Source organism: Mirounga leonina, unplaced genomic scaffold (assembly GCF_011800145.1).
Source record: "Mirounga leonina isolate KUSES-001 unplaced genomic scaffold, KU_Mleo_1.0 Mir_108, whole genome shotgun sequence".
NCBI lineage: Eukaryota > Metazoa > Chordata > Mammalia > Carnivora > Phocidae > Mirounga > Mirounga leonina.
The window spans coordinates 3,153,313-3,159,341 of record NW_023270237.1 but is presented as its reverse complement, the minus strand read 5'-3'; the positions used below and the strand labels follow the sequence as shown (position 1 = coordinate 3,159,341).

At 38.1% G+C, this 6,029-nt stretch overlaps 1 pseudogene; it reads left to right on the top strand.

Moving 5' to 3' along the window:
* The first annotated feature begins 528 nt into the window (after window positions 1–528).
* Window positions 529–2,254, top strand: LOC118019370 (annotated as a pseudogene).
* The last annotated feature ends 3,775 nt before the right edge of the window (window positions 2,255–6,029 follow it).

Below are 6,029 nucleotides of genomic sequence, written 5' to 3'. Positions count from 1 at the left end.
TTGAGATAAGTTGATGAGAGGCTTTGTCCAATTCACTTAAAAAGAAAATCACTTCTAAAGGCCATCTAACAAACTGATCTTTTAATGGACTCAAAACACAATACCAAACAAAAATAAAAATAAACAAAATAAATACAAACTAAATTTAAAAAGAAAGACTGAGAAAAAATATAAGTAGAAAAAAAGAAAAAGAAAGGAAAAAAGAAAATTTGAGAAAATGAAGAGTGAATGAAAAAGAAAAATTAACAACAAACAAATACATTTAAAAATCCACAATGACAAGGAAGAAAGCTAAATTTGGTCAAAGTCCCTCAAGTCACTGAAAACCATCTTCTTGGACTGGAAGGATCAAAAACCCAGGTCAAAAAATTAAAATCATATCAAGCATACTTTCCAACCATGATATGAAACTAGAAATCAATTACCAGAAAAAAATCTGGAAAGGACACAAATATATGGAGGCTAAGTAACATGCTACTAAATAATGAATGGGTCAACTGAGAAATCAAAGAGGAAATTTAAAAATATATGAAAACTGGTCGCTCGCACTGGAAGAAGCGGAAGAAGATCACACTCACCAGCTTTTTACCTGCACCTACTCAGGTATCTCAGGACCAGCTTGAGGCTGAAGAAAGGGCAAGATCCCAGAGATCACGACGGACCTCACTGGTCTCCTCCCGAAGAGAACCTCCCCCATACGGGTACCGGAAAGGCTGGATACCTCGGTTATTAGAGGATTTTGGAGATGGAGGTGCTTTTCCAGAGATCCATGTGGCCCAGTATCCACTGGATATGGGGTGAAAGAAAAAAATGTCAATGCACTGGCCATTCAGGTGGATGCTGAAGGAAAAATTAAATATGATGCAATTGCTCGGCAAGGACAGTCAAAAGACAAGGTCATTTATAGCAAGTATACTGACCTGGTTCCCAAGGAAGTCATGAATGCAGATGACCCAGACCTGCAAAGACCTGATGAAGAAGCCATTAAAGAGATAACAGAAAAGACAAGGGTAGCCTTAGAAAAATGTGTATCACAGAAGGTTGCTGCAGCCATGCCAGTTCGAGCTGCTGATAAACTGGCTCCTGCTCAATATATTTGATACACACCATCTCAACAAGGAGTGGCTTTCAACTCTGGAGCTAAACAGAGAGTTATTCGGATGGTGGAAATGCAGAAAGATCCAACAGAGCCTCCAAGGTTCAAGATTAATAAGAAAATTCCCCGAGGACCACCTTCCCCTCCTGCACCTGTCATGCATTCTCCTAGCCGAAAGATGACCGTGAAGGAACAACAAAAGTGGAAGATCCCTCCTTGCACTTCAAACTGGAAAAATGCAAAGGGGTATACAATTCCATGAGACAAACATCTGGCTGTTGATGGAAGAGGCCTGCAGACAGTTCACATCAATGAGAACTTTGCCAAGCTGGCCAAAGCCCTCTATATTGCTGATCGGAAGGCTCGTGAAGCTGTACAAATGCGTGCTCAAGTAGAGAGAAAGATGGCTCAAGAAGAAAAGGAGAAACATGAAGAGAAACTTAGAGAAATGGCCCAGAAAGCCAGGGAGAGAAGAGCTGGGATCAAAACCCATGTGAAAAAAGAGGATGGGGAGGCACATGAGAGGGATGAAATCCGGCATGACAGGCGAAAAGAGAGACAGCACAACAGGAATCTTTCCAGGGCAGTTCCTGATAAGAGGTCGAAACTACAGAGAAATGAAAATCGAGATATCAGTGAAGTCATTGCTCTTGGTGTGCCCAATCCTCAGATGTCCAATGAAGTTCAGTATGACCAAAGGTTTTTCAACCAGTCCAAGGGTATGGACAGTGGTTTTGCAGGTGGAGAAGATGAAATTTACAACGTTTATGATCAAGCCTGGAGAGGTGGTAAAGATATGGCCCAGAATATTTACAGGCCTAGTAAAAATCTGGACAAGGACATGTATGGTGATGACCTAGAAGCCAGAATAAAGACTAACAGATTTGTTCCCGATAAGGAGTTTTCTGGTTCAGACCATAGGCAAAGAGGATGAGAAGGACCAGTTCAGTTTGAGGAAGATCCTTTTGGTTTGGACAAGTTTTTGGAAGAAGCCACAGCATGGTGGCTCTAAAAGACCCTCAGATAGCAGCCGCCCCAAGGAACATGAGCATGAAGGCAAGAAGAGGAGGAAGGAGTAGATACACCTCTCTTCAAAGTGAATGAACTTTTATCCATAACCCTAATGATGCAAGTCAGATGGGCAAACACTTTGTAAATGGCCAGGATAAAAACCAAATCTGAGTGTCAGACCCCAGCACTACTTTTTAATACGGGAGTAAGGGGTGGGGGGTATGGAAAATTCTTTGAACTATTTAGTTTTTTTTAAGAGTCGGTTGTGTTTGTGCTTCTCCTACCTTTTGTCATTTATAGAACATACTTCCCCACACATGAAATTAAGACCATTTCCTTTTATGTGACATTAGTACTTTGGGGTTAATATTTTGTGTAAGAATGACTGCTGATGAATAAAGTTGTCCCAACCACAGGTAGTAGAAGGATGTTCACATACTGGAACTGTCTGCCAAATGACGTTTGCCCCTATTACGCTCTGTTTTAATTTGGAGTGGGGAAAGTAAACTCTTGCTTGGTGCAACTATTTGTTTCAAATAAAAACATTTAGACAAAAGTTAAAAAAATATATATATGAAAACAAATGAAAATGAAAATACAATGGTCCAAAGTCTTTGGGACACAGCAAAAGGAGTTCTAAGAGGGAATATAACAATACAGACCTACATCAAGAAATGAGAAAAATCTTAAATAAACACCTTAAACTTACATCTAAAAAGGCTAGAAAAAGAACAAAGCCCAAAGCTAGCAGAAGGAAGACAATAATAAAGATTAAAGCAGAAATAAATAAAATAGAAAATAAAAAGCAATTTAAAAGGTCAGTAACACAGAGAAATAACTGATAGCACAGAAATATAAAGTATTATATATAATGTATAATTATAAATATTATAAAAAATGATATGCCAATAAATTAAACAACCTAGAACAAATGGACAAATTCCTAGAAACATATAATCTTCCAAAACTGAAACAAGAAGAAATAGAAAATATGAACAGACCAATTACTAGTGATGAAATTGAATCAGTAAACAAAAACTCCTAACAAAAAAGTATCAGGGTGAGATGGCTTCACAGGTTAATTCTACCAAATATTTAAAAAAGAGTTAATACAGGGATGCCTGGGTGGCTCAGTCATTAAGCGTCTGCCTTCAGCTCAGGTCATGACCCCAGGGTCCTGGGATCGAGCCCTGCATTGGGCTCCCTGCTCCACGGGGAGCTTGCTTCTCCCTCTCCCACTCCCCCTGCTTGTGTTCCCTCTCTCGCTGTGTCTCTCTCTGTCAAATAAAAATAAAATCTTAAAAAAAAAGGAGTTAATACCGATTGTCAAGCTATTACAAAAAAAAGAAGAGGAAGGAAAACTTCCAAATTCATTCTATGAGGTTATAATGATCCTGATTCCAAAACTAGACAAAGATACTAAAAATAGGGATGGCTGGGTGGCTCAACTGGTTAAGCATCTGTCTTCAGTTCAGGTCATGATCTCTGGAATCGAGCCCCACATCTGGCTCCCTGCTTAGCTGAGAGCCTGTTTCTCCCTCTTCCCTGCCTCTGCTCATGCTCTCTTTTGCTATCTCTCAAATAAATAAATAAAATCTTTAAAAAAAAAAAAAGAAAAAGAAAAGCAGAGAAAATAGTTACAGAAAAAAATACTAAAAACAAAAACAAAAATAACAACAAACAAAAATTACAGGCCAATATCTCTGAACATAGATGTAAAATCCTCAACAAAATATTAGCAAATTATCAACTATACATTAAAAAATCATTCACCACAATCAAGTAGGATTTATTCCAGGGATGCAAGTGTGGTTCAGTATTTGCAAATCATCCAATGTAATAAATCACATCATCAAAAGATATGATCATCTCAATAGACACATAAAAGTATTTGACAAAACACAACATCCATTCATGATAAAAACTCTGGACAAGTTGGTTTAAAGAGAACATATCTCAACATAATAAAGACCATATATGAAAAACCCACAGCAAACATCATACTCAATGGTGAAAAACTGAAAGTTTTTCCTCTAAGATCAGGAACAAAATAAGGATGTGCATTCTCCCCACTTGTATTCAATACAGTACTGGAAGTCCTAGCTGCAGCAATCAGACAAGAAAAATAAATAAATAAATAAATAAATAAATAGCCTCCAAATTGGTAAAGAAGAAGTAGAACTATCATTATTTGTAGATGACATGATACCATATATAGAAAACCCTAAAGACTACACCAAAAGATATTATAACTGATAAATAAATTCAGTAAAGTTGCAAGATACAGGGTGCCTGGGTGGCTCAGTTGGTTAAACATTTGTCTTCGGCTCAGGTCATGAACTCAGTGTCCTGGGATTGAGCCTGGCATTGGGCTCCCTGCTCAGCAGGGAGTCTGCTTCTCCCTATCCCTCTGCTCCTCCCCCGCTTTCTCTAATAAATAAAATCTTTTTTTTAAAAAAAGTTGCAAGATACAAAAAGTGGGCACAGGAGCTGAATGAACATTTTTCCAAAGACATACAAATGGCCAACAGACACATGAAAAGGTACACAATATCACTTATCATCAAGGAAATGCAAACCAAAACCACAGTGAGATTGCCTTACACCTGTTAAAATGGCTAGATTCAAAAAGACAGGAATGTTGGTGAGGATGTGGAGAAAAAGAAACTCTTATGCACTGTTGGTGGGAATGCAAATTGGTGTATCCACTGTGGAAAAAATTATGGAGGTTCCTCAAAAAATGCAAAATAGAAATGCCATTCAACCCAGTAATTCCACTACAGGGCACTTACTGAAGAAAATATGAAAACACTAATTTGAAAAGATATATGCATCCCTATGTTTATTACACCATTATTTATAAGCTATGGAAACAAACCAAGTATCCATTGATAGAAGAATGGATAAAGAAGATGTGAGATATATATGTATATATATATAATGGAATATTGCTCAGCCATAAAAAAAAAAATGAGATCTTGACATCTGCAACAACATGGATGGAACTAGAGGGTATTGTGCTAAGTGAAATAAGTCAGACAAAGAAAGACAAATACCATATGATTTCACTTATATGTGGAATCTAAAAAAAAAAAAGAAAAATCAAATAGACTTTTTTTTAAGATTTTATTTATTTATTTGAGAGAGAGAGAATGAGAGACAGAGAGCATGAGAGGGAAGATGGTCAGAGGGAGAAGCAGACCCCCCGCTGAGCAGGGAGCCTGATGTGGGACTCGATCCCAGGACTCCAGGATCATGACCTGAGCCGAAGGCAGTCGCTTAACCAACTGAGCCACCCAGGCGCCCTCAAATAGACTCTTAAATACAGAGAATAAACTGCTGGTTGTCAGAGGGTACATGGAGGGGGATGGGTGAAAAAGATAAAGGAGATTAAGAGTTAGAAATTTCCAGTTATAAAATAAATGTCACAGAGATTTTTTTTTAAAGTACAGTATAGGGAATATAGTCAATAATATTTTAATAATGCTGCATGCTGACAGATGGTGACAATACTTATCATGGTGAGCACAGAGTAACAGAATGGGTGAATTGATATGTTGTATTCCTGAAACTATATAACACTGTTGTTAATTTTACTTCAATAAAACTGGTCACAGCTGGGAATAATTCACAGAATTGTGCTCACTTTTTGGCCATACAAACCTTCACTCTTTTAAAAAATTATTGAGGGGGCGCCTGGGTGGCTCAGTTGGTTAAGCGACTGCCTTTGGCTCAGGTCATGATCCTGGAGTCCCTGGATCGAGTCCCGCATCGGGATCCCTGCTCGGCAGGGAGTCTGCTTCTCCCTCTGACCCTCCCCCCTCTCATGTGCTCTCTCTCATTCTCAAATAAATAAAATCTTAAAAAAAAAAAATTATTGAGGACTCAAAAGAACTTTGTTCTTTGTGGGAAATGGCTATTG